This window comes from Carcharodon carcharias, assembly GCF_017639515.1.
Source record: "Carcharodon carcharias isolate sCarCar2 chromosome 27 unlocalized genomic scaffold, sCarCar2.pri SUPER_27_unloc_1, whole genome shotgun sequence".
In the NCBI taxonomy this organism is placed as follows: domain Eukaryota; kingdom Metazoa; phylum Chordata; class Chondrichthyes; order Lamniformes; family Lamnidae; genus Carcharodon; species Carcharodon carcharias.
In genome coordinates this window covers 2771302-2789628 of record NW_024470624.1, presented here as the reverse complement: position 1 = coordinate 2789628, position 18327 = coordinate 2771302, and the positions used below count along the sequence as shown (strand labels likewise).

Here is an 18327-nt window from a genome sequence, read left to right as displayed (position 1 = left end):
AACTTATCAGTCATGATTGAATGGCGGAGCAGACTCAATGGGCCGAATGGCCTAATTTCTGCTCCTATGTCTTATGGTCTTATGGTAAAGATTTAGACACTTGGGTTACATTTTGGGGAGGGCAACAGGTGAGTGTGAAACTGAACCCGAGAGTCAACATCTTCAGGGGAAGAGAATTAGGGGAAAAGCAGGAGGGGGATAATAAGATGAATTAGTGTTAAATAAAATAGGGAGGAGGGACTGGGTGGGGAACAGAGATTTATAGCTCGAGAGGCGGCGGGATAGTGACAGTGTCAGTGGACAGGTATTCCAGAGACCCCAGGTAATTCTCTGGGGACCCGAGTTCGAATGTCACCATGGCAGCTGGCAAAATTTGAATTCAACAAATACCTGGAGCTTAAGGTTTGATGATGACAGTGAAACCATCGCCGATTGTTGCAAAAACCCTTCTGATTCCATAAGGAAAACTGCTGTCCTTACCCAGTCTGGCCGACATGTGACTCCAGACCCACAGCAATGCGCTTGACTCGTAAATTCCCTCTGAACAAGGGCAATTTGGTATGAGACACCCACATACCAGAAACGACTGAGAAAAAGGGAGTGGGATGTTCTATGACATAATCTTGAACAACTTTATCAATTTCTGTTTCAAAACGCTCCTTGGGACCTTGACCTTGAACCCGCAATGGACTATGTCACAGGTAAAGGCCAGACTGGGCTAAATTACATTGAAAACACAGCACAGGAACAGGATGTTTTGTTACTTTGAAAGTGATATATTAATACAGGTTGTTGTTTTATTGAAGGCTGCATCTTGAACTCCCTCACTGCCCCCTAACTCCAAGACCCCTGTGATGAACAGTCTGATCAACAATCTCATTCCCACAGCACAGCCCAGCCCAGCCCAGCCATTCTCAGTGAATCTCCTCTCCTCAGGCTCCCTTGTGACTCTGTCCCTGCTCTCTCACTGTGCTGAGTTCAGGTGTGAACAAAGCATTTTTGTCTTCAGATTTTCACTCTGAAAGGTTTAATGCACCAGGAGATGATGAATAGGCTGGGTCACTTCACTCTTGGAAAGACAAGGCTGAGGCTAATGGAGGTTTTGACAGACACAGAGAATGTTTCCACTTGTCGGAGGGAGAGCAAAACTAGAGGCCATCAACATAAGATAGTGACTGATTAATCTAATTGGGAATTCGGGAGAAACTTCTTTCCCAGAGAGCGGTGAGAATGTGGAACTCGCTACCACAGGGAGTGGTGGAGGTGAATAACCTGGATACATTAAAGGGGAAGCTGGGTAAACACATGGGGGAGAAATGAACAGAAGGATTCACTGAGATGGAGATGAGAAAGAATGAGAGGAAACTCAAGTGAAGTATAAACACTGGCATGGAATGGATGGGCTGAATACCTGTTTTTTGTGCTGTATATTCAATGTAATTGAACCTGGTATTACCTTTAACTCTGACATAGTCAATTCCGGGTTAAAGAGAAACAGTTAAACTCACAGAAGAACATTTCAGCTCATTGTTTCCAGCTAGTGTCCAATCACCGCCTCTTGTCAGTCAGGTGTCTAAGTGAGGAGCCAAGACATTCAATTCAACTACAAACAACTCATGTGATTTGTTCCAATATAATTTTGAAGAGCAGATCTTTTGAAAATGGACTGAAACTATTTAAATGTACTGGCTCACAGTCACTTCCTAAAACAATTATTATTTATCAGCCAGACTTTTTCATATTGGAGAGTCTGTTTCATCCAGCACAACGCAGCCCACTTTAATGGCAGCCCAACCTCCACCTTCAATACTCACTCCCACCACCAGTGCAGTACAGTGGCTGCAGCGTGTACCATCTACAAGTTGCACTGCATTGACTCACCAAAGCTCCTTCAACATCATCTTCCAAACCCACCACATCTACCATCTTGAACAGCAACAGACACTTGGGAACAGAATCAGTTGAGATTCCCCTCCGAGTGGCGCCCCATCCTGACTTGGATCTCTCTTGTTCAGGAAGAGAAGCGCGAGAGGAGCCGGGAGTTGAAGAGAAGCGAGAGGACGCAGCAGTTGGAGGGAAGCACGAGAGGAGCCGGCAGATGAAGAGAAGCGCAAGAGGAGCCAGCAGATGAAGAGAAGTACGAGACGAGCCGGCAGATGAAGAGAAGCTGGGAGAGACACCGGCAGTTGAAGGGAAGCGCGAGAGGAGCCGGGAGTTGAAAGGAAATGCAAGAGACGCTGGCAGTTGAAGAGAAGTGCCAGAGGAGCCGGCAGATGAAGAGAAGTGCGAGAGACGCCGGCAGTTGAAGGGAAGTGCAAGAGGAGTCGAGAGTTGAAGGGAAGCGTGAGAGGAGCCTGGAGTTGAAGGGAAGCGCGAGAGACGCTGGCAGTTGAAGGGAAGCGCGAGAGGAGTCGGGAGTTGAAGGGAAGTGCGAGAGACGCCGACAGTTGAAGGGAAGCGCCAGAAACGCCGGCAGATGAAGAGAAGCGCGAGAGGAGCCGGGAGTTGAAGGGAAGCGCGAGAAGAGTCGGGAGTTGAAGGGAAGTGCGAGAGACGCCGGCAGTTGAAAGGAAGCGCCAGAAACGCCGGCAGATGAAGAGAAGCGCGAGAGGAGCCGGCAGATGAAGGGAAGCGTGAGAGGAGATGCGAGCTGAAGGGAAGCGTGAGAGTGGTTGGGAGTTGAAGAGTCACCAGCTGCAGATCCTGGAAGCTCAGGTTTTGGAGTTGAAGCGGCGGCTGGGAACACTGGAGCATCCGCGAGGTGGACAGTATCATGGATAGAAGGTATAGAGAGGGGAATGGCCTCTCAGGGGTAAGCAGCAACAGCCAAATTCATTACATCATGGTTGGCTCTGCTGCACAAGGGGGGAGTAAAAAGTTATAGGGGATTCAATTGCAAAGGGAATAGATAGGCGTTTCTGTGGCCTCAAATGAGATTCCAGGATGGTATGTTGCCTCCCTGGTGCAGGGGTCAAGGATGTCTCAGAGTGGCTGCAGGACATTCTGAAGGGGGAGGGTGAACAGCCAGTGGTCGTGGTACACGTTGCTACAAACGACAGAGGTAAAGTTCTAGAGTCCATTATAAAAGATGTAATAACTGCGCACGTGGAAAACAGTGGCAGAATCGGGCAGAGTCAGCATGGATTTATGAAAGGGAAATCATGCTTGACAAATCTAATGGAATTTTTCGAGGATGTAACCAGTAGAGTTGATGAGGGGGAGCCAGTGGATGTGGTTTATTTGGAGTTTCAGAAGGCTTTCGACAAAGTCCCACATAATAGATTGGCGTGTAAAATTAAAGCGCATGGGATTGGAGGTCATGTATTGAGATGGATAGAAAACTGGTTGGCAGACAGGAAACAAAAAGTAGGAATAAATGGGTCTTTTATGAATGGCAGGCAGTGACTAGTGGGGTACCACAGAGATCAGTTCTGGGACCCCAGTTATTCACAAGATATATTAATGATTTAGTTGAGGAAATTAAATGTAATATCTCCATATTTGCAGATGACCCAAAGCTGGGTGGGTGGGTGAGCTGTGAGGATGATGCAGAGATGCTTCAGGGTGATTTGGACAAGCTGAGTGAGTGGGCAAATGCATGGCAGATGCAATATACTGTGGATAAATGTGAGGTTATCCATTTTGGTAGCAAAAACAGGAAGGCAGACGATTATCTGAATGGCTATAAATTGAGAGAAGGGAATATGCAACGAGACCTGGGTGTCCTTGTACACCAGTTGCTGAAGGTAAGCATGCAGGTGCAGCAGGCAGTAAAGAAGGCAAATGGTATGTTGGCCTTCATAGCCAGAGGATTCAAGTACAGGAACAGGGATGTCTTGCTGCAATTGTATAGGACCTTGGTGAGACCGCACCTGGAATATTGTGTGCAGTCTTGGTCTCTGAGGAAGGATGTACTTACTACAGAAGGAGTACAGCGAAAGTTTACCCAACTGATTCCTGGGATGGTCTGAGGATACAGGGTAGACCATTTAGGACTGAGATGAGGAGAAATTTCTTCACCCAGAGAGCGGTGAGCCTGTGGAATTCGTTACCACAGAAAGTAGTTGAGACCAAAACATTATATGTTTTTAAGGAGTTAGATATCGCTCTTGGGGCGAAAGTGATCAAAGGGTCTGGGGAAAAAGCGGGAGCAGGCTATTGAGTTGGATGACCATCCATGATCATAATGAATGGTGGAGTAGGCTCAAGAGCTCCTAGTGTCTCCTGCTCCTAGTGTCTTCGTAAAAAAAAGAGGGTAAGGTCCTAAAAGCAGAATATAGGGAATACGGAAATAAATTGAAAAGTAGGTCCTCAAAGGTAGTGATTCAGGATTACTGCCAGTGCCACATGCTAGTCAAAGTAGAAGTAGCAGCATATATCAGATGAATACGTGACTGAAAAGATGGTGCGAGGGGGATGGTTTGAGATTCCTGGGACATTGGGACCTGTTCTGGTCCAGTGGAACCAGTACAAATTGGCCGGGTTACACCTGGGCAGGACCGGGACTGATGTCCTCGGGGAAACATTTGCAAGAGTGGTTGGGGAGGGTTTAAGCTAAAATGGCAGGGGGATGGGAACCTATGCAAGGAGTCAGAGGAAGGGAAATCAAGGACATGAACAAAAGACAGAAAGGGGAATTAGAAAAGTGATAGGCAGAGAAATCAAGGGCAAGAATCAACAGGGCCTCAGTGAAAAATAGTGGGAATGGCTAATGTTAAAAAGATAAGTCTTAAGGCTTTGTGCCTTAACGCGAGGAGCATTTGCAATAAAGTGGATGAATTAAATGTGCAAATAGATGTAAACAGGTATGATATAGTCAGGATTACGGAAACATTGCTGCAGGGTGACCAGGGATGGGTATTCAGTATTTAGGAAGGACAGACAAAAAGGAAAAGGTGGTGGAGTTGCATTGCTGGTTTAAGAGGAAAGATATTAGCTCCGACGATGTGGAATCTGTATGGGTAGAGCTGAGAAACACTAAGGGGTAAAAACCATTAGTGGGGGTTGTATATAAACCCCCAAACTGTAGCGGTGATGTTGGGAATGGCATTAAACAGGAAGAGCATGCAATTAAGGAACATCTATAATTATAGGTGGCTTTAATCTGCATATAGATTGGGCAAATCAAATTAGTAACAATACCATAGAGGAGGAATTCCTGGAGTGGAGACGGGATGGTTTTCTGGGCCAATACGTTGAAGAACCAATGAGAGAACAGGCCATCCTAGACTGGGTATTTTCTAATGAGAAAGGAATAATTGGCAATCTAGGTGTGCAAGGCCCCTTGGGGATGAGCGACCATAACATGATAGAATTCTTCATCAAGATGGAGAGTGACGTAGTTGATTCTGAGACTAGGGTCCTGAATCTTAATAAAGGAAACTACAATGGGATGAGGTGCAAGTTGACTATGATGGATTGGGAAACATTACTTAAAGGGATGAGCTCAGTTAGTCTCATACTCTTGCATTGGAGTCTGAAGGTTCATGGGGAGGTAGTTGGTTCATGTCCCCACTCCAGAGACTCAAGTCCCCCATAATTCAGGGCTGGCACTCTTTCAGTCTTCAGCTGCCAGGTTCCTAAACTCTGGAATTCCGTCCCTTAACCCCTCCACTTCTCTCTCCTCCTTTTAGACTCTGCTTAAAACCTACCTGTTCTTCTCTCACATCAAGGTCTCGACAAACTGTGTCCCCAAAACAAAGCTGATTTATTTGACATTTACCAGAATATTAATCTCCAGCCCAGGTACAGGGGTTATTAACATCAACAGAAATAAACCCCAATTGTCAGAATGAACATGGTTCAGTCTTGGTTGTGATTAGCAGCAGCAATAACAGCAAAATCCAGACCGTGGAGTGAACAATGGACTCACTGGTGTGACAGGAGCTGGGATGAGCGAGTGAATCCGTTCCCACACTTGGAACATTTAATCAGCCTCTCGCCAGTCTGAACCCACTGCTGGGCCAGCAGACTGAATGACTGAGTGACTCCATTCCCACATACGGAGCAGGTGAACGGCCTCTCCCCAGTGTGAGCTCATATATATGTAATCGAACTGGATAAGGTTGTGAATCCCTTTCCTTCTCCTTCAATGTGACCCACATCGTCATGACCTGCACCATGGCCTGAATGTGGATTGATCCCTGTGATGTTGGCACCAATCTGGTCTGCACCCACCATCCAGGCAATTGAGCCAATCAGCCCACATCCCCCACAAATGATGTGAGTTGCTGTGGCAACATACACTGTTACGGGCTGCGGATAGTGATGGTCACAACTCCAATTTCTTTCCACCATGTGGCTGAGCAGGAATCTCTCCCGCTCTTACCACCTGTTGGAAGGTGTAACAAGTTGATGCTAAACCTGTTTGGCTGCATCGTGAAGACACCTTCCTTGGCCATCAAATCCTGGGGTGGGACTTGAACTGGGAGCTTCTGGCTCAGAGGCTGGGACACTACCCACTGCTCCACTAGACCTCCTCCGCTACCTATTGCCCTCCCCAATATGTCACCCAGCTGTCTACACCTTGACAGAAAGAGAGTCATATTCTATTCGAAACATTAACTCATTTCTCTCTTCACAGATGATTCCAGACCCGTTGAGTGTCTCCAGCACTTTCTGTTTCGATTTCAGTCTAAGTATTTATGCTTGAAGTTAACAAACTGTTTTGCTAAGGGGACGTCACAATCAAATCCAGTGACTACCCACATATACTTTGTGTCTGGGTTGGGTCACTGCGCACCCGACTCCCTCCACTTTCCATCCCAGTTGGGCTCCGGATGAGTAATGGCAGCCGCAGCTCCCACAATCCCCTGCACTGGGGAAACCACTCCATCCGCCTTCCCACATTCAGAGCAGGTGAACAGCCTCTCCCCAGTGTGAACTTGCTTGTGTTTATGCAGGTCGGATGAATTACTGAATCCCTTCTCACATTCAGAACAGATAAATGGCCTCTCCCTAGTGTGAATTTGCTGGTGTGACTGCAAGCTGGATAACTGACTGAACACATTCACACACACAGAGCAGATGAACAGCCTCTCTCCATTGTGAACTCGCTGGTGTGTCAGCAGGTTGGATGAACGAGCGAATCCCTTCCCACACACAGAGCAGATGAATGGCCTCTCTCCAGTCCGACTGCGTCAATGAGCTTCCAACTCGGGTGGGGATCTGAATCTTTTCCCACAGTCCCCATATTTTCACGGTTTCTCCATGGTGCCCATGCCCTGGTGTCTATCCAGATCTGATGACCAGTTGAAGCCTTGTCCTCACACAGGACTTGTATAAAGGCTCTCTCCACTGTGAATGGTGGGTTGTTTTCTCAGGCTGTGTAACTGGTTAAAGCTCTTTCCACTGTCAGTGCACTAGAACACTCTCGGGTGTGTCTGTGTCTCAGTGCTTTTCCAGTCTCGCTGATGTTTAAAATCTTTTGAACAAAAGAGACAAACATTTCTCCTTCTAGATTCAAAGGCCGATGATATTCAGGTCGCGATGAGTTGAGCGACTGTCAGATCTTGACGTTTGGTTTGAGATTTCAGTCTGGAAATCCTCCTCTTCTATTATCCTGTAAAAGCCATCATTCTCCTTCCATTCTCACTCTGTTGTAATATACACCCAACATTACTGCACTAAAAATGTGTGTACTACGCAGAACTCTGTCACATGATTAGAGATACATGGGGCTGTGAAGAGGAACTTTATTTCAGGAGTAAGTGGTGATGACCTGGAAACCAATGCTTACGGGAATGGTGGATGCTGAGATGGTCAATAATTTTAAAATGAAATTGGATGGACACTTGAAGGAAATAAACTTGCAGAGGAATGGGGAGGTAGAGGGGAAATGGGACTGACTGGATTGCTCTGCAGAGAATCGCATGGACTCAAGTTGTCAAATGGGCTCCTTCTGTGCTGTACAGACTCTATGATTGCAAATACATAACGCAATTACAGTCTGATATTACAAGATTGGAAAGGATAATAAATGAACTTAATTACACTATAAATAATGTAGTGTAATTAAAGCTAAAGAGTCCCCTATCACAATATTAGAAAAATCCATGTCCTCCATTATTATATTGTCCAGAGGGGCAAAATACTTACAAAATAAAGTATGGGATACTTCAGCCGTTGGGCTGGAAGCATGGGTGGTGGGGCTGGGGGGATGGTGGGATGCTGGTGACCAAAAGAGCAGGTTAGGGGGGTTTTGGTTTCAAGGAGTCGGGGGGCTGGGGAGAAGGGGTCTTGAGACAATAATAGTGGGAGGGGTAGTGGGGTTTAAAATCAACTAAAACTTACAACTTATCTTGTTCAGTCACATCATTTCTCTGCTGGCCAACTCACTGACTTGTAGTCCCACTCACCCAGCGATCAGTTTCCCACTGGCTATCCTAGAAATACAGGACAAAAGTCAAACTAAGGAGCAATCCCTTAATATACAGGACAGTTAATCATCCTGAAATTGCCCCCTTAAATGTCAGCCATCCCTTGGGGAAACCACCCCTTTAATTGTGAACTTTAGGAAAGAGACCATCCTTTTAGCCAGACGAATGAGTCAAGCTGAGGGAGCAAAGGATGTCAATGTCTTTGAGAGACAGTGAGACCTGGGCCAAGATTTCCACAGTCTGCACCCTCCCTGGATTCACTTCCTTTCCCTTCAGGTCCTGCAAGTCAACAATTTGCCCCCAGAATGAGAAAAGAAATGGAAAGGGGGAAACATTGATTTCCTCACAGATGTTGCCCAGAGGAGGAAGTTTTAGTCTGAAGCTCATTGTCCAACTTCCACAATGGAACCCTGCCTGAATCAGCCAATAGGAATCACTGTGCTCTGCGGTGACGTCCTCGGGTTCCAGTCTGTAGGCCAGGCGCGCGGACATGGGAGCCCCGCCCCCACCTATTGTTCCTCCTCCACTTCCTCGAGCCAAGGTTTCCAGGCAACAACCGGCTGACGGCTCCGGCCAGAGCAAGAAGCCACTCGGAGAACTCGGGAGAGAGGAAGCTGCGCATGTGCGGGGGAGAGCCCGCCCTACCCGTCATGTTGAGGGGCTGACCAATGGGAAGGGTTGGAGGACCGGGAGAACTCTGGTCCTCCAGCTAATCAGAGCACGGGCTTTGTGTGAATGAAGATTGAGCTTCACACAGACTAAAACTTCCTCCTGTGTCCAACATCTGTGAGTAAAACAGTTTCTTTTCTCCCCCTTTCCATTTCTTTTCTCATTCTGGGGGAAATTGTTGACTTGCAGGAACTGAAGGGAAAGGAAGTGAATCCAGGGAGGGGGCAGACTCTGGAAAGGTTGGCCCAGGTCTCTCTCTCTCTCTCTCTTAAAGACATTGACATCCTTTGCTTTCTCAGCTTGACATATTTATTTGTCCGGCTAAAAGGATGGTCTCTTTCCTAATGTTCACAATTAAAGGGGTGGTTTCCCCAGGAGATGGCTGACATTTAAGGGGACAGTAAATTCATATAGGACAGAGATATGTCCAATGTTGTTATATGTTACATATTAGATATGTTATTTATGGTCCTGTAATAAAGTATATTTATTTTTAGTTCTAGTCCGATAATATAGCTTCATTATATATTTACAGTCAAAGTGTCATTACGATACAATAGGAGTCCATTCAGCAACTCAAGTCCATGCTGATTCCCTGTCGAGCAATCCAGTCAGTCACATTCCCCCTCTAAATCCCTGTTCCCCTGCATGTTTATTTCCTTCAAATCGATTTCATTCATCCATCCAATTTTGTTTTGAAATTATTAATCGTCTGCCCTTCCACCACCCTCATAGGCAGCGAGTTCCAGAGGCCGTTCATCTGCTCTGTGTGTGGGATGGATTCACTAAGTCATCGAACCTGCTGACACACAAGCAAGTTCACACCGGGGAGACGCCGTTCATCTGCTCCATGTGGGAAGAAATTCGCTGAGTCATCCAGCCTGCGGAGACACTAGAAACTTTTCAACTGATTACAGATTTTGTTTTTTGCTTTTATCGCTACTGTTAATCTCATCCAGGACTGAACCATGAAGTGGGAGGGTCAGAGAGTTTCTTTCTGCTGGACTGACCGGTCTCACGACTTTGCTTCCAGTGGCTGATGCTCTTTGAGACTTGTTGCGAATATCTAGTTTCATATTTCATATGAATTACAGAATGAAAGGGTGTTTGGAATGGAAAAGATATTTAGTTTGAAACTGTTTGGAACTCCCCAGGACATGCCAGGTTGCCATGGAGACGGGCTATGCTGGTTGGAAGGTTCTTTTGTTTAATTTTTCTGGGTGTTTCTCACAGAAGGAAACTACAAAGGTACCAGTCTAAGCTGCCTGTGGTAGATTGGGAAGCTACATTAAAAATTATGATGCTAGACAGACAATTTAAGGAATGTGGAGGCAGTGGCTTAGTGGTATTGTCATTCGACTAGTAATCCAGAGACACAGGGTAATGCTCTGGGGTCATGGGTTCGAGTTTCACCTTAGCAGATGGTGCAATTTGAATTCAATCAGTAAAAATCTAGAATTAATTGAAGAAATGTTCCTCGCTTCCCCACAACAAACTGAACCAATCAGCTTTGAGTCCCATCTAAATGTGAACTATAATTTGTATCGAAACAGGGTGTCCTGGAACACCTGGTGCTCTGACCCCCTTCCTGACCTTAACACTCGTTTTTTTTTCCCTTAAAACTACATTACAGTATCTGGAATTTAAAGAGACAGGCACTTGAAGACTTTTCATCATTAAGCTTACAATTTCATAATGTAAGCCTTATTAATTACACAAATGTGTCACTGAGGTGAAGTCTAACAGCCAACACTGATAAAGTATTGATAATGTTCATTCTGACACTTGGTGAGGTAGGATGGTCAGTGGGTTTCTTTCTGCTGGACTGGCCAGTCTCACGACTTTGCTTCCAGTAGTTGATGCTCTTTGAGCCTGGGAGTGAACATTTCCACTGAAATGATCCACAAAAGCTGGTAAAGTACATTTATTTTATCCTGGATAGTAAATAGTGTTTTTCCTACCACTACAGGTAGATCTAAAATAAATACCTTTGTCTCTGTCCCATTGAGTCTACAGCACAGGGCCAGGCCAGTCAGCTCAATTGGTCTCTGTCAGTATTTATGCTCCACAGGAGCCTCCACCCACCCCTCTTCATCTCCCCCCATCAGCATATCCTTCTATTCCTTTCTCCCTCATGTATGTATCCAGCTTGTCCTTAAATGTATTCAAGCTATTCACCTCAACCACTCGCTGTGATATTGAGTTCCACATTCTCACCACCCACTGGGTAAAGACGTTTCTCATGAAGTCCCATTTGGATTTTGAACCCCTTCATATTTTTAAACACTTCCATCAGGTCACGCTTCAGCCTTCTCTTTTCTAGACAAAGCAGCCCCAGCCTTTCCTGCGGGTTAAATGTTCTCAGTTCTGGTATTATTCCTGTGAATCTTTGTTGCCCCTTCTCTAGTGCCTCTATTTCCTTTTTCTAAATGAAGATCACAAATGTTGACAGTACTCCCTGTGTAGTCTAACCATGGTTTGAAACAAGTTGAACATAACCTCCCTGCTTTTCTATTCTTTTCCTCTAGAATGGAACCCTATATCTGGGCCCCACACTTTAGGAAAGATGTGAAATTCTTAGATAGGGAGCAGAGGAGATTTACGAGAATGGCACCAGGGATGAGGGACTTCAGTTAATTGGAGAGACTGGGGCAGCTGAAATGTCTGTCTTTGGAACATGGAGTCATTAGGACACACAAGGAGGCCATTCAGCCCATCAAGTCCATATTTCCCTCAAGTGCCCATCCCGTTGCCTTTTGTTCATTATCTCTGCTTCCACCCTCCTCATCGGTAGCGACTTCCAGGTCATTACCACTCGATATTCCTCCTCACATTCCCCCCTGCGTCTCCTGACCAAAACCTTAAATCTGTGTCCTTCTCATCTCTGTACAATCAGCTGATGGAAACAGCTTTTCTTTCTCCACCTTACCGAAACCTGTCATGGTCTTGTACACCTCTATCAAATCTCCCCTCAACCTCCTTTGCTCCAAGGAGAACAACCCCATCCTGACGTCTACAATAAAGAGCAAACAAGAGATGTTAAAGCCTGAAATCAATTGGGAATGTTTGATTTCTGTTTTAAAGATATGCTGAATATATTGTATTGGACAGTAAAGGAATTGGAGTAACTCACCCGGGTGATCAGTGGAATGTATCAATCTGGTATCTGCCTACATTCTAGTGGAAGTCAGGGAGGTGTAGATGAGATGAATAAGTTGATAGGTTTCTCTGGGAGATATTTACATCCTTACCTATGAATTTTGTTTTAAAGAAAACCACATTTGACAGCCTGGCCACCACCTGAAATATCAGGACCATAACAGGGGGAGATAAGCAAAGACAGACACTCACTTTGATCTTTTGATAAGCGCACCTGAAAGTTCAGAATATGTGGCCTGACATTGGGATACCAGTGTGAGTGTGCAGATGTGATTTGTTACATGTTAAGACAATAGCACACGTAAATTCATGGTGAAGTGGACTGAAGACTGGATCCCAAACATGTGCAGCTACTGAACAAACAGCATGACATGAAATGGTTAATGTGACCAGGAGAATGAGACAAAATATTTCGACATTATCAAGGTATTAACACATAAAGAGAAACTGACTTTAAAGCAATCAGTATAGTATTAAACATACTGGTTATGGTCACAAAATGAGTAAAATTAAAGTAACAGAGATAAATATTTGGATTGGAACAATTAAGAGCTTGGGTGAAATAATACTGAGTGAGAACTGTCCACAAGTTGGACAGCGGTAGGAAAGAGCTGGAGAATCTTTTACATCCATGCTTGATGTTGCTTGAAGCATATGTCCTTATGTACTAGTAACCTAGAACTCACGGTGCTCCTTCAGGAGAAGAAAAGATCGAGTAGATGTTACCCCAGGCAGGGTAGGAACACAACTTACCACCTGCTATTGGTGTGTGTTTGAAGGTTTTACAAGTTGATACTAAACCTGTTTGTCTGCATCGTGAAGACACTTTCCTTAGCCATGAAGTCCTGGAGTGGGACTTGAACTAGATGCTTCTGGCTCAGAGGCAGGGACACCACCCACTGCTCCACAAGACCTCCTCCATTACCTTTTGCCCTCCCCAATATGTCACCCAGGAGTCAACATCATTACAGAAGGAGAGTCATATTCTACTCGAAATGTTAACTCCGTTTCTCTGTCCATACATGATTCCAGACCTGTTGAATGTCTCCAGCGCTTTCTATTTTCATTTTTGTCTAACCCATATTCATCCTACTATCCTCCGCTTGCCTTTTATCTAATTCTCCTCTCCTCAGGGTGCTGACTCTCAGGTTCAGTTTCACACTCACCCATTGCCCTCCACAAAATGTCACCCAGGTGTCTAAATCTTTACACATGAAGTTAACAAACTGTTTTTGCAAAGGGAGGTCACAATCAAATCCAGTGACTACCCACATCTACTTTGTGTCAGGGTGAGGTCACTGCGCCCCCTACCCCCACTTTCCATCTCAGTGTCAGGGTTTTGGAGACTGGGCTCTGAATGGGTAATGTCGGCCGTAGCTCCCAAAATGCCCCGCGCTGGGGACACCGCACTATCCGCCGCGCGGGCAGGCGTCCCGGGACTGCGTCTGTCCACAGGAGAGGGAAACTGCGCATGTACGGGGCGACGGCGTACCGCCCCCCCCCCCCCCCCCCCCCCACCACCCCACCCCACCTCCTCCCCCGTAACCTTCACGTTGGGGGAGTGACCAATGGGAAGAGTTGGAGGACCGGAAGGACCCTGGTCCTCCAGTCAGTCAGAGCGCAGGCTTGGTGTAAATAAAGATTGAGCTTCACACAGACTAAAACCTCCTCCTGTGTCCAACATCTGTGAGTAAAACACTTTCTTTTCTCCTCCTTTCTATTTCTTTTCTCATTCTGTTGGTAAATTGTTGACTTGTAGGAACTGAAGGGAAAGGAAGCGAATCCAGGGAGGGTGCAGACTCTGGAAAGGTTGGTCCAGGTCTCTATCTCTCTCTCTTAAAGACATTGACATACTTTGCTCCCTCAGCTTGACACATATATTTGTCTGGCTAAAAGGATGGTCTCTTTCCTAATGTTCGCAATTAAAGGAGTGGTTTCCCCAGGAGATGGCTGACATTTAAGGGGACAATTTCAGGGTGTTTAACTGTCCTGTATTTTCAGGGATTGCTTCTTATTTTGCCTTTTGTCCTGTATTTCTAGGACAGCCTGTGGGAAACTGATCCTGGGAGTCTCCAGAGAGATTTTGAGGGATTCGAATGGGACTGCAAGGCAGTGAGTCGGCCAGCAGAGAGATGTTGTTGTGACTGAACAAGACAAGTTGTAAGTTTTTGTTTATTTTAAACCCCACCACCCCTCCCACCATTATTGTCTCAAGACCCCTTCTCCCCACCCCCTCTCCTTGAAACCAAACGCCCCCTAACCCACTTTCTTGGTCACCAGCATTGCACCATCTCCTGGGTCCCACCCATGCCTCCAGCCCAACTGCTGAAGTGTCCCATATTTAATTTTGTTAGCGTTTTGTCCCTCTGGACAATATAATAATGGAGGACATAGATATGTCTAATATTGTGATAGGGGACTCTTTAGATGTATTATTTATAGTTTTGTAATTAAGTCCATTTATTATCCTTTCCAGTCTTATAATATAAGACTGTAGTTGCGTTATTTGCAATCATAGAGTCAGTACGGCACAGAAGGAGCCCATTTGACAACTCGAGTCCATGCGATTCTCTGTAGAGCAATCCAGTCAGTCCCATTCCCCCTCTATCTCCCCATTCTTCTACAAGTTTATTTCCTTCAAGTGTCCATCCAATTTAATTCTGACAAAGAGTCATACGGACTCGCACCATTAACTGTATTCCTCTCTGCAGTCAGACCAGCTGAGTTTTTCCAACTATTTTTGTTTTTATTTCATTTTTAAATTATTGACCATCTCTGCATCCACCATTCCTGTAGGCAGTGGCTTCCAGATCATCACCACTTGCTCCTGAAATAAAATTTCTCCCCACAGCTTCATGTATCTCTAATCATGTGATAGAGTTCTGTGTATTACACACAATTTTAGTGCAGTAATGTTGGGTGTATATTACAGCAGAGTGAGAATGGAGGGAGAATGGTGACTTTTGTGAACTCCAATTACAGGATATTAGAAGAGCAGGATTTCCAGACAGAAATCTCAAACCAAACGTCAAGGTCTAACAGTCACTCAATTCATCGGGAGCTGAATATCATCAGCCTTTGAATCTAGAAGAAGAAATGTTTGTCTGTTCTGTCTGCTTCAAAAGATTTTAAACATCAGTGTGAGTGGAAAAGCACCGAGACACAGACACCCGAGTGAGAGTGTTCCATAGCACTGACTGTGGAAAGAACTTTAACCAGTTACACAGCCTGAAAAAACATCACACCATTCACAGTGGAGAGAGACATTATACATGTCCTGTGTGAGGATGAGGCTTCAACTGACCATCAGATCTGGAGAGACACAAGAACATCCGCACCATGGAAAAACCGTGGACATGTGGGGACTGTGGGAAAGGATTCAGATCCCCATCTGAGCTGGAAGCTCACCGACACAGTCATACTGGAGAGAGGCCATTCGTCTGCTCTGTATGTGGGAAGGGATTCACTCATTCATTCAACCTGCTCAGACACCAGTGACTTCACACTGGGGAGAGGCCATTTGCCTGCTCTGTTTGTGGGAAGGGATTTATTCATTCATCCAACCTGCATAAACACCAGCGAGTTCACACTGGGGAGAGGCCGTTCAGCTGCTCTCAATGTGAGAAGGGATTCAGTAATTCATCTGACCTGTGGAAACACCAGCGAGTTCACAGAGGGGAAAGGCCATTCACCTGCTCTGAATGTGGGAAGGGATTCAATCAGTCATCCCACCTGTTGAGACACCAGCGAGTCCACAAGTGATTCCAGGCGTTGGATTCTGCTGTTATTGCTGCTGTTAATCACATCCAGGAATGAACTACATTCATTCTGACAGTTTGTGAAGTGGGAGGGTCAGAGGGTTTCTTTCTGTTTGACTGGCTGGTCTCGTGACTTTGCTTCCAGTGGGCTGATGCTCTTTGAAATTGAATTCTCCACTGAAACGATCCACAAAAGCTAATGAAGGACATTTATTTTATCCTCGACAGTAAACAGTGTTTTTCCTACCACTACAGGTAAATCTAAAATAAATACAGGAAGTTTAGGAAAACTCAGCAAGTCTGGCAGCATCTTTGGAGAGAGAAACAGAGTTATATGTTTCAAGTCCAGTCTGACTCTTCTCCAGAATTTTAGAGATGGAGAAATGTGATGGGTTTGATGCTGTTGAGGAAGGGGGGAGGGTCCGGAAGAACAAAAAGGAAAGTCATGGGTTGGTTAGAGGGCAGGCGAGATTAAATAACAAACATGGAACAAAAGTCAAAGGGATAGATAATGGTTGTAGTAAAGAAACAAAGCATTGGTCCAGAGTAAGTGTTTATGGCAGAATAAAGGACAGCTCTGTCTGAAAGCAAAAACATGAAAACAAGATGCAGACTGGCACTTGGCAAAAAAAGATCAAAACAGAGGATTGGGTTGACAGTCTGAAGTTGTGGAACTCAATGCTGAGTCCAGAAGGCTGTAAAGTGCTTCATTGGAGGATGAGTTGCTGTTTGTCCAGCTTGTGTTGGGCTTCTCAGGAACATTGCAGCAGGCCAAGGACAGAAATGTGAGCATGAGAGCAAGGTGGTGAATTATAATGGCAGCAACTAGAAGGTCAGGATCATGCTTATGGACTGAGTGGAGGTGTTCCACAAAGAGGACAGCGAACAGGGGACAGATGAATTAAAGAGAAAGCATTTGGGTCCAGAACATTGTGCACATCCTTTTACTCTGGTTGTCTTTGATCCTCAAGTAATTTTCTATTTCTTTTTAACCATGTTCTGTTTCATTAAGAAACTTTTATCAGTAAAAATATTTGATTTTTCTGGACTTTCCATGAATAGATTTATTCAATTTAGGGAAAGTGGGTGAGAGGGGTTGGCAGGCTCTTCAACAGAAAGTGAGTCAATAGTATCTTTGAAAAGAGTAGATACTTGAAGGGGAAAAAATTGCAGTGCTGTGGGGAAAGAGCAGAGCAATTGGGTGAATCAGAGAGTCCTTTCAAAGAGATGACAGGGGCATGATGGGCTGAATGTACACCTTCTGCAGCCTGTGAATCTGAGCCTCCTGCTTTTGTGCAGGTTAAAAGGGACAGATTTCATTTCAGCCTCTTCCTTGTATCTGTATTTAAAGAGACGGGTTTCTGTTCAGCTGTGTGTGACCGACATAACAATGTCTCCACTCCTTTGTATATTTAAACATGGAACAAAGCCTTGCATGGCTGATTATAATCAACAGCCTTCCTGTAGATCTCTCTGGATGCAGCAATGGTTTCATTGTTCTGCTCCATGGAACATTGTACGAAAATGATTAAATCCAATAAAATTAACCCAATAACAACAATGATCAATGGTCTAATGACAACAAGCCTTATTCGAGATGTGGTAATGCTAACTTAAGGATTAAAAGTGGGTTTCAAGAACCATCTTGGGCTTGCGAATTGGACTCCAGCGGATGAGGTACTGAGTGACCCCTGGGGCAGGATTCTGGGAAATCCTTGTTGGTTCAGGAACCTGAGGAAGATTCACACTCCTACCTGGAGTGATCGCCCAAATGAAGCAGGGAAAGTCGCTTGTGCATTTCAGAAGTATGCCTTTTTCTTTAAATAAACGTTGATATTATTTAAAAACAAAAAAACTGCGGATGCTGGAAATCCAAAACAAAAACAAAAACAGAATTACCTGGAAAAACTCAGCAGGTCTGGCAGCATCGGTGGAGAAGAAAAGAGTTGACGTTTCGAGTCCTCATGACCCTTCGACAGAACTTGCGTTCGAGTCCAAGAAAGAGTTGAAATATAAGCTGGTTTAAGGTGTGTGTGTGGGGGGCGGAGAGATAGAGAGACAGAGAGGTGGAGGGGGGGGTGTGGTTGTAGGGACAAACAAGCAGTGATAGAAGCAGATCATCAAAAGATGTCAACGACAATAGTACAATAGAACACATAGGTGTTAAGGTTAAAGTTGGTGATATTATCTAAACGAATGTGCTAATTAAGAATGGATGGTAGGGCACTCAAGGTATAGCTCTAGTGGGGTTTTTTTTTATTTTTTACATAATGGAAATAGGTGGGAAAAGGAAAATCTTTATAATTTATTGGAAAAAAAAAAGGGGGAAGGGGGAAACAGAAAGGGGGTGGGGATGGGGGAGG

The 18327-nt window shown here is 45.1% G+C and overlaps 1 long non-coding RNA gene across 1 annotated transcript; it reads left to right on the top strand.

Annotated features, from left to right (window-relative positions):
• The first annotated feature begins 13782 nt into the window (after nt 1–13782).
• On the top strand, nt 13783–17456 carry LOC121273753. Its single transcript, XR_005942072.1, has 3 exons — nt 13783–13892; nt 14247–14366; nt 15189–17456. It is a non-coding gene; the product is annotated as an uncharacterized LOC121273753 (long non-coding RNA).
• Nucleotides 17457–18327: the final 871 nt, after the last annotated feature.